General features: G+C 49.2%; 1 pseudogene; it reads right to left on the bottom strand.

Annotated features, from left to right (window-relative positions):
* Positions 1-3,866: 3,866 nt before the first annotated feature.
* Positions 3,867-6,718, bottom strand: LOC133749378 (large ribosomal subunit protein uL2-like; annotated as a pseudogene).
* Between the last annotated feature and the right edge of the window lie 2,868 nt (positions 6,719-9,586).

Here is a 9,586-nt window from a genome sequence, read left to right on the forward strand (position 1 = left end):
TGTGGGTGGTAGGGAAGTTTTGGGAGGGGGAAGCCATTGTAACCCATAAGCTGTACTTTGGAAATTTATATTCATTAAATAAAAGTTTAATTTAAAAAAATGTTTCAAAGTAAAAGAGAAAGTTAACAAAGCTGAAGTTGTGTGGAAGCCCCTGTGCATGCTCTAGAGTGACAGCTGCTCTGTGGGCCTCTGCAGGGACACCCATGGCACATTCCTTACCCCTTGCCTGCTAGTGCTGGCGGAGGTCCTGTGTGAGTTAGCCGTCCCCTGGATCTGTCCTATAAACCCAACAGCACCTGGCACCCTGAGCACTGGACATAAAGGAAGAAGAAGGGAAAGAATGTGAGTAGATTTGTTCAAATCTGTGTTTGCTATAAAAAGTTTCCAGGAGTAACATTCTCTCCTTAATCTCCCACATTCAATATCCATTTAGCCATCTCCTCACCATCCATCTATCCTTTCTTCCCCTCCATTCCTGCTTTAATTTATTGACATGCTCTGTACCTATTTACTCCTCTATCCGTCGCTATAATATTGAAGACTTTTCTAGTGCTTACCATGAGTTAGACAGGGCCCCATGTGCTTTCATCAGTAGCTCAGTTAATGTAGTCCCCACCACAGCCCTGTGATCTGGTGCTATTTTTATCTCCCTTTTACAGATGAGGAAATTAGAAGAGAGATCCAAGGTCACACGCCTTGTATCGGTGACTGCCCATCTTGGTGTTCACAGCCCTTCTCTCTTCTCTCTCATCCCATTGATCACCAAGTTTTTTGGCTCCATCTCCTCTGGGGTTTCCTCTGGGTGTCTCCCCTTTGCTCTTTTCCTTCTTTGTTCAGTACAGGCTTCCTCCCAGCCACCGGGCTCCCCTGGTTTTGGATGACTTCAATAGTCGTCCGCTGGTCATTCTGCTTTCAACCTCTCCTTCCTCACTTCAGAGACGGAACTCCACGCAGGTGATCTTTGTGAAATGTTTGCTTCTCAAGGCGACTCCACTGAGTCTTGAGTAGCATCTGGCGTGTCCCGCCTTAGAAGTCTCAGCCACTGCCGGCGCCATGGCTCAATAGGCTAATCCTCCACATTGGGGCACCGGCAAACCAGGTTCTAGTCCCAGTCAGGGCACCAGATTCTGTCCCGGTTGCCCCTCTTCCAGGCCAGCTCTCTGCTGTGGCCCGGGAGTGCAGTGGAGGATGGCCCAAGTGCTTGGGCCCTGCACCCCATGGGAGACCAGGAGAAGCACCTGGCTCCTGGCTTCGGATCAGCGCGGCCATTGGAGGGTGAACCAACGGCAAAGGAAGACCTTTCTCTCTGTCTCTCTCTCTCACTGTCTACTCTGCCTGTCAAAAAAAAAAAAGAAGTCTCAGTCACTGTGAGACACAAAAATGCCCCACACATTCTCAAACGTCGTAGCTGAGAACCTCTGTGTAAAACACAGATACACACACACTCGAATGGTCCTCTTCCTCAAGCCTGCTTAAAACCCTTGGATGGGTTTATTCGTTCCACAGATGTTATTAATTCCTCACTGTGTCAGGCAGTGGGAAAGAGTGGTGAACGGGCCAGGCAGAGCCTCACCCCTCTGAAGCACTCTGTCCAGTGTGGGTTGGGGATGTTGGACAGCTACCCATCGAGGTCAAGCAGGAGAAGTGTGGGCAGGGCTGACAAGAAGCCTGAGGTGCCATAGAGGCTCCTTGACAGGTCAAAGGTTTAAACTGCAGCCTGCAGGAGGGAACGGACACGTGTTCTGGTCACAATTCCTGATGAGAGGGGCACCCTGAGTCCTGCAACTGCAGAAACCTGGCCAGGCTGGGGCAGAGTGGTGAGGAGGGTGAGGTGTGGAACGAGGCAGGAGAAAGCCACAGGGCAGGCAAATGTTCTTGCTACCATTTAAAAATAAAATGCCCCGTGTTGAGTGTGCAGGTCAGTGAGAAGCCACTGCCACAGTCAAGACAGCACACCGTATGATGCTGGGCAGCACACCCACCCCCATGTCCCCTGTCCCCGATCCCTGGCAGCCACTGCTCTGCTTCTCCCTTCACTATAGAGTGGATTGGCCTGTTCTAGAGTCACAGGAAGGGTCTTGGTGCTCCCGCACGCTGCAGGTGAGGAAAAGGTTGGAGGGGAGCATGAAGGGCTGGGCGAGAGCCCTGGGCAGCCATCAGTAGTAACCTGGCAGGATCCACATTGTGATGATCACACGGGGGTAGAAGGGATGGAAACATACAACAAACACACCAGAGAACTTTTAGGACAGATCCATTTCCTTAGCATGGCCTCCAAGGCCTGGACCCATAGGCCCAAACCCATGCTTCCCAACATAAAGTCCACGTGCATCGTGCGCCAGGCACAGAGAACAGCCCCCAACTCCCAGAGCCAGCCACAGTCCTCCGCACATCTAAACCTGCCCATGAACTGTTCCCTTTCTCTGGAAGCCCCCCTTCCCCTTCCAGTAGAATTCCAGTCCTCCCTCATGAGCCAGCAAAAAAGTCCTCTCTTCTGGGGATCTGTCCCGGCATTGCCTGGAGGATGAAGTCATTCCCTTCTCTGCTCTCTCCCTGATCTCATCACAACTGGCACCAGTGTTTGTCTGTCAATCCTGACAGATCGGGAGCTCCTTCACAGCAAGGGGCCATGTCATCGTCATCAACTTTGGGTGGCCTGGCACATAACGGGTGCTCAGTAGACACCTGTTGAATGCATCAGTGCCCTGCCTAATGCTCTTTATCTCCATCTCTCTCACACCAGAGGCAGTTAAAAAAAAAAAAAAAAAAAAAAAGCACTGGGTGGTAACCACCAGAAAACAGAAATTTATTCCCACAACCAACCAGACTGGAAACAAGTTCAACACCTTGTGTCTATGGCAAGACTTCACCCTGCTGATCAGAAGTAGCACCTTTTCACCCTGTTGCTGTGTTGACAAGACACAGGGAAGATCCGGGGACACAGCTCTTGGGAATTTGTGTGGTGCGTTCCTAGAAGTCCCCAAGAGGCTCACTTGTGGTCGCTTAATCGTGATTGCAAAAAGAAATGACACCACCTTTTGTTTGTTTGTTTGTTTCCTTCTACTTAATGTTTGCTTTTTACCCGAACCCCATTACCTACCCTGATTTTCTTAGATCAGAGTGAGGAGGTGGAAAGAGGAGGAAATGGATGGAAATGATTATATTTACATGAATACCAGTAAATATTTCAGATTATTCCAAGTTGCATTTTGAGTAATTAGTCACTTCTTTGTCCTATTCAAATGTCCTCTGAAACAAGAGAGTACCAAAAGCTATTTATGACATGAAAAAATCTTCAAGAATATCACACTGTGAAACTTTTGACCTTGGGGTTGTGCTTTTAACCAAAACCAGACAGAACGTTGAGCACCAATGCTCTTTGAAATCACTGTTCCACATTTTCCATTTGAATTTTGTCCTTTACATGAAATATTTGCTGTCAGTAGCTAAAGGTTGCAGGGTAGGTATCTTTCTAAATTTCTTTTTTGATCATAGTGCATAAACTTAATTTGGGATTTGGGTTTTTAACTACATGCTCTTTTTTTTTTTTAACCTGACACACTGAATTCTACACCAAGGCGGCAGACTCAGGATTGGGTACGAACCTGTTTCCTAACTGGAAACATTATAGATCTCAGGGCCGGGATGCCCATCGAACTACCAAGTCCAGGATGCCACGTCCCTTCTGTCCGAAGGAAGCCTCTGGCCCAGAGCACTCTCCCTTCAGAGCTTCTGCAGCTCACCACAGGTCTACACCATTTTCTCAGCCTTGTACCCAAGAGGCTCCAGCAGAAGACCTCCCTCCCCAAGCACAGATGTGCACTGCCTGGGTGGTTGAAGGGCAAAGTTTACTGAGCCCATCACCCCTAGTTCTCTTTCTCCTGTGCAGCCTTGGTTCCACAGAGACGCCCAGTCCTGCAGGCAGTGATGAGACCCGCTTTGCGGCCAGCAGGGGCATCCCTGTGGATAATAGAGGGTTTGCCGATGTGCTGGTGGTCGTCACAGCCCGCACACGCGGCCAGCAGCTCCTCTTTGCCTTATAGGTGTAGGCACGGCCAGCCTTCAGAATGGGTTTGTCAGTCCAGCCAACTCTAGCCACCACACCGACCACAGATCTGTTGGCAGAAGAGATGGCCTTCTTGGAGCCCAGGGGCAGCTTCACATGTATCTTCGCAGTCTCAGGGTTGTGGGAGAAGACTGTGGCGTAGTTCCCAGACACCAGGCCAACGTGCCCCAGTGCCCAGGCTTCTCCTCCAGGCAGCACACGATCGTCCCCTCCTTAGGCTTGGCGCCCAAAGGAAGAACACTAGCAAGGCTGAGCTGAGCCTTCTTGTTCCAGGACACGAACCAGCCCATGTGGAGACCCTTGGTGGTGATAAACAGCTCCGTCCGCTTCAGTATGGATCCCAGAAGACCACCTTAGCGAGGGGCGTGCCATGTCTCAGGGCGTGGATGATGTCCTTCACAATATCTTTGATGTAGTCGAGCTTCTTAGTGAAGTCCAGGAAGGTGAGCGGCGCCGTTGTGGTGCTTCACGTGTGCGCGGAACACGGAACCCACTCCCTTCCTCTGCCTATGGATCACATGGCCCAGGGCAGCACATCTTTCCACAAGGGCAGCCAGAGGAACTACATGCTCTTGATTCCCTTAATTCCCTGGATTCCTTTAATAAAGGGGTAATTTCATTCTCTCTCTCTCTCTCTCTGGTATACAACAGCACTTTAATTTTCTCCCAGGGGACAGCGCTGTGATGTAGCAGGTAAAGCCACCACCTGTAGTGCTGGCATCCCATATGGGCGCTGGTTTGAGTCCCAGCTGCTATACTTCCAATCCAGCTCTCTGCTATGGCCTGGGAAAGCAGTAGAAGATGGCCCAAGTCCTTGGGCCCCTGCACCCATGTGGGAGACCCAGAAGAAGCTCCTAGCTCCTGGCCTTGGATCGGTGCAGCTCCGGCTGTTGCGGCCAGTGGGGTGTGAACCAGCAGATAGAAGACCTCTCTCTCTCTCTCTCTTTCTCTCTCTCTCTCTCTCCTTCTCTGTCTGTGTAACTCTGACTTTCAAATAAATAAATCTCTTTTTTTTTGACAGGCAGAGTGGACAGTGAGAGAGAGAGACAGAGAGAAAGGTCTTCCTTTGCCATTGGTTCATCCTCCAATGGCCGCCGCACTGTGGCCAGTGCACCACGCTGATCCGAAGCCAGGAGCCAGGTGCTTCTCCTGGTCTCCCATGGGGTGCAGGGCCCAAGCACTTGGGCCATCCTCCACTGCCTTCCCGGGCCACAGCAGAGAGCTGGCCTGGAAGAGGAGCAACCGGGACAGAATCTGGTGCCCTGACTGGGACTAGAACCCGGTGTGCCAGTGCCACAAGGCGGAGGATTAGCCTAGTGAGTCGCGGCGCCGGCCTAAATAAATCTTTTAAAAAATTTTTCTTTCACAAGGATGTCTTGTTGGGGCCTAATGTTCTCATTTAACAGTTAAAAAAAAAAAGCTGTCATTATCTCTTAAAGATGGAGAATTGCATACAAAACCTTACATAAATTATAATGAATGCACTGACAAGTGGCAATGCAAATCATTTGCAACTCAAAGTTACAACTCACAGTGTTCTGGCGGGAAAACACCAGTCAAGAAAGGAAACTGGATCCCTAGGCTCAGATTTTTTTTTAAGATTTATTTATTTATTTGATAGGACAAATTACACACACACACACAGAGAGAGAGAGAGAGAGAGAGAGAGAGAGAGAGAGAGAGAGAGAGAGAGAGTCTTCCATCTGCTGGTTCAATCCCGAAATGGCCACAATGGCCAGAGCTGGGCCAATCCAAAGCCAGGAGCCAAGAGTTTCTTCCAGGTCTCCTATGTGGGCGCAGGGGCCCAAGGACTTAGACCATCTTCCACTGCTTTCCCAGTCCATAGCAGAGAGCTGGATTGGAAGTGGAGCAGCCAGACTCAAACCAGCACCCATAAGGGATGCTGGCACTGCAGACAGTGGCTTTACCTGTGACACTATAGCACTGGCCCCTAGGCTCACATTTTCCCAAGTCTATTAGACAGGCAAGACTGAGATGACAACTGGCTTAGGAACTCACGCCAAGATATCCTGGAATGTCACCTCTGACACATCAAGTCCTGCACAGGTCATGTAACTGTGGTCACACAGAGGGACCAAGCCCTGGACTGCTGTGCAAGCATGTTCTCGCCCCAGCCTGCAAGTGACAGGGACACCGTACCAGCAGTTTAACCAAAGATATGTAAAAGGTATTAAACATAGGCCAAGGGAACATTTAACTTGACTACAAGGTCATAATCAGCAATAAGGTCTACAATGTAGGGCTGTTTATCAGATATGAACTTCAAGGACAAATTTCTTTTCAAAGGCTTTTCCAGATTAGTGAGACTGACATGTGGTATCTACAAGGGGACTTTAGAAAGTTCCTGGAAAAGTGGAATTAAAATTTTTATTTAAGTATAAAAAAACTGAAAGCCACAGAGTTTTCCTGTAATCTATACTTTCCACGAACCTTTTGAAGACCCCTGCAAATGAATGGACTTTGGCAACGAGCGCTAACGTCAGCTCAGCCTGCACAGCAGCACTGGCAGTGGAGTTGGAGGGCCCATCTGGTCTTACTCCTGCTTGTGGATGCGCACTTGCTGGAAGGCAGCCAGGGAGGCCAGGACACCACGCACCTGCACCCTGGGGGAGCGATAATCTTTATCTTCATGGTGCTAGGTGCCAGGATGGTGCCATTAAAAGTCAATGTGACCCTGATGGAGCTGGAGGCACAGGATCCCACGCCAGGAAGGAGGGCTGGAAAAGTGGCACTAGACAGGTGTACGAAGCGCTGCCCATCTGGCCATGGGCAGCTGATAGTCCCTCTCCAAGGAGGACGTGGCCATGGCTGCATGCCACTCCAGGTCTGGTGCAGCATGCCACAGCTCCTTGATGTGGCGTGGTCATGGTGGTGCAGCACAGCCATGCTGGTTCTCTGAATTTTCTGGAATCCACCAGGACCAATTCAGAAAGGCAAACAGGAAGGTGAAGACCCCGTAGATGGGTCCCCCAGGGGATGACCCCCTCACTGGAGTCCCTGTTGATGGCACTGGTGCAATACATCCAGAGACAGCCTGACCCTGCGTGGCTGAGGCATTGCAAGTGTCTCATGTGTTCTGAGTCATCTCTCACGGCCAGGAGGTTCAAGGGCCTTGGTCAGCACCATGGTCCTCCTGGGGCCTCATGCATCTTGCTGAAGAAAGCGGGGTGCCAGGGCCCCGTCTCCATGTGAAAGCTCTTTTGCCTGCCATCACACCACAGTACCTGGGCACCCAAAGGCAGAGGGGAGCAAGGCCAAAGGCAGATTTGCTCAGGGAGCCACTGCCAGTGATGAACACAGGGCAGCCGGCTCTGGGTGAGGGCTCATTTCTTTATTTTAATAGATTTCAAATGTTTATTTATTTTCATTTGACAGAGAGAGACAAACAGAGAGAGAGAGAGAGAGAGACAGAGAGCTCTCCCATCCATAGGTCTACTCCTACAATATCCAGAGCTGGGCCAGGTAGAAGCCAGGAGCCAGGAACTCAAACCACATGTGTGGCAAGCCCCCAAGTACTTAAGCCATCACCTGCCACCTCCCCCCAGGGTGTGTATCAGTGGTGGAGCCAGACTCAAGCCCAGGCATTCCAATATGACCTCGGCGGGGTGCATTTTAACCACTGCAAATAAATTTTTAAGTTTAGAATAGTTCCAGATTCACAGAAAAATTATGAAGATAGTATGAAAGTTCTCACATAGCCCTTACCAAGTTTTCCCTACAATGAGCACTAATAAGTAGCACTATTCTCACATTTGTGCAGTGGATCTGTTACCACTAACAAACAAGTCTTGATACGTTACTCACAGTTTTTGCCCGATATTCTTTTTTCTGTGCCAGGGTCCCAGCAGGATGACACATTGTGTCCAGTCCTTGTGTCTCCTTAAGCTCCTCTTGGCTGTGGCAATTTTCCTTGGTTTTGATTACCTTGATCATTTTTTTGCTTGTTTTGTTGTTCCTTTAAAAAATAAGATTTAAAATGTATTTAACACAAAACTTCCCATTTTAACCACCTCATGGAATTAAATCCATTTACATGATTGTGCAATGATTACCACCACCCAACCCCAGAACTTTCCCTCCACCCAAACTCTACCTATTAAATACACACTCCACACTGTCCCCTGCTCAGCTCTGGTAGCCATGGCTCCATTTCTCAATCTCCATGAATTATACTGTTCTAGGTACATTGCACAAATGGCATCAGACAAGATTTGTCCCTTTGTGTCCAACATACTTCCCTTAATGTAACTTCTTCAAGGTTCATCCATGTTGTCACACGTATCAAGATTTATTCTTTTTTTTTTTTAACATCTATTTATTTTGAAAGAGTTACAGAGAGAGAGACACCTTCCATCTGCTGGTTCAGTCTCCCTGATGGCTGCCACAGCCAGCACTGGACCGGGCTGAAGCCAGGAGCTTCATCCAGGTCTCCCATGAGGATGGCAGAGGCCCAAATACTTGGGCTATCGTCCAGTGCTTTTCCTAGGCCATTAGCAGGGAGCTGGGTAGGAAGTAGAGCTTCTACCCACATGGGATGCCAGAGCTGTGGGCAGTGACTTTATCTGCTATGCCGCAACACTAGCCCCAAAGATTCTGTTCTTCTTAAGACTGAATACTGTCCTATTGCTTGTGTATATCTCATTTTAGTTGCTTATCTGCTGTTGGACTTGAGGACTGCTCACACCTTTTGGCTGTTGTGTCTTTTCCAATTGCTGGGAAATGGGATAAATGAGAGAGTTAACTTGTCCCAAACCAAAGATGACAGAGAAAATTAAATGATTTTAGCATTGCGTGTTATCTCTCTATGTAGGGAACCAGACAATAGCAAACATGGATAATGGTCTGTGGAGAGAGGACAGGAAATAGAAATGTTCAGAGGAACAGTGATTTAGCACAGGGTTTTGTAAGCTAAATAAGCCCATTAGGCAAAGAAGTGGAAGCTGTGTATTCCAAGATACGATGCACTTATCCACGCCAAGTCACGAAACAGTATTCAGTGAGTATGCAAACAGCGGCCATTCAAGTTCATTGCTGTCTGCACGTCTAGGATGGCCAAAAGTAGACCCTGATGCCAGATCATCTGGGTTCAAGTTCCGGCTTTACTGCTTATAAACCGTGTCGGCCAGAACACAATTCTTTTTTTTTTCTTTTTTATATTTATTTATTTGTGAGTCAGAGTTACACGGAGAGAGGAGAGGCAGAGAGAGAGAGAGAGAGAGAGAGAGAGAGAGAGAGAGAGAGTCTTCCATCTGATGCTTCACTCCCCCATTGGCCAGGACGGTCGGAGCTGTGCCAATCCGAAGCCAGGAGCCAGGAGCCTCCTCCAGGTCTCCCATGCGGGTTCAGGGGTCCAAGGACTTGGGCCATCTTCTACTGCTTTCCCAGGCCACAGCAGAAAGCTGGATAGGAAGTGGAGCAGCCAGGTCTTGAACCGGCGCCCATATGGGATGCCGGCGCTTCCGGCCAGGGCGTTAACCCGGCTGTGCCACAGCACCAGCC

Source organism: Lepus europaeus, chromosome 20 (genome assembly GCF_033115175.1).
Source record: "Lepus europaeus isolate LE1 chromosome 20, mLepTim1.pri, whole genome shotgun sequence".
Lineage (NCBI taxonomy): Eukaryota > Metazoa > Chordata > Mammalia > Lagomorpha > Leporidae > Lepus > Lepus europaeus.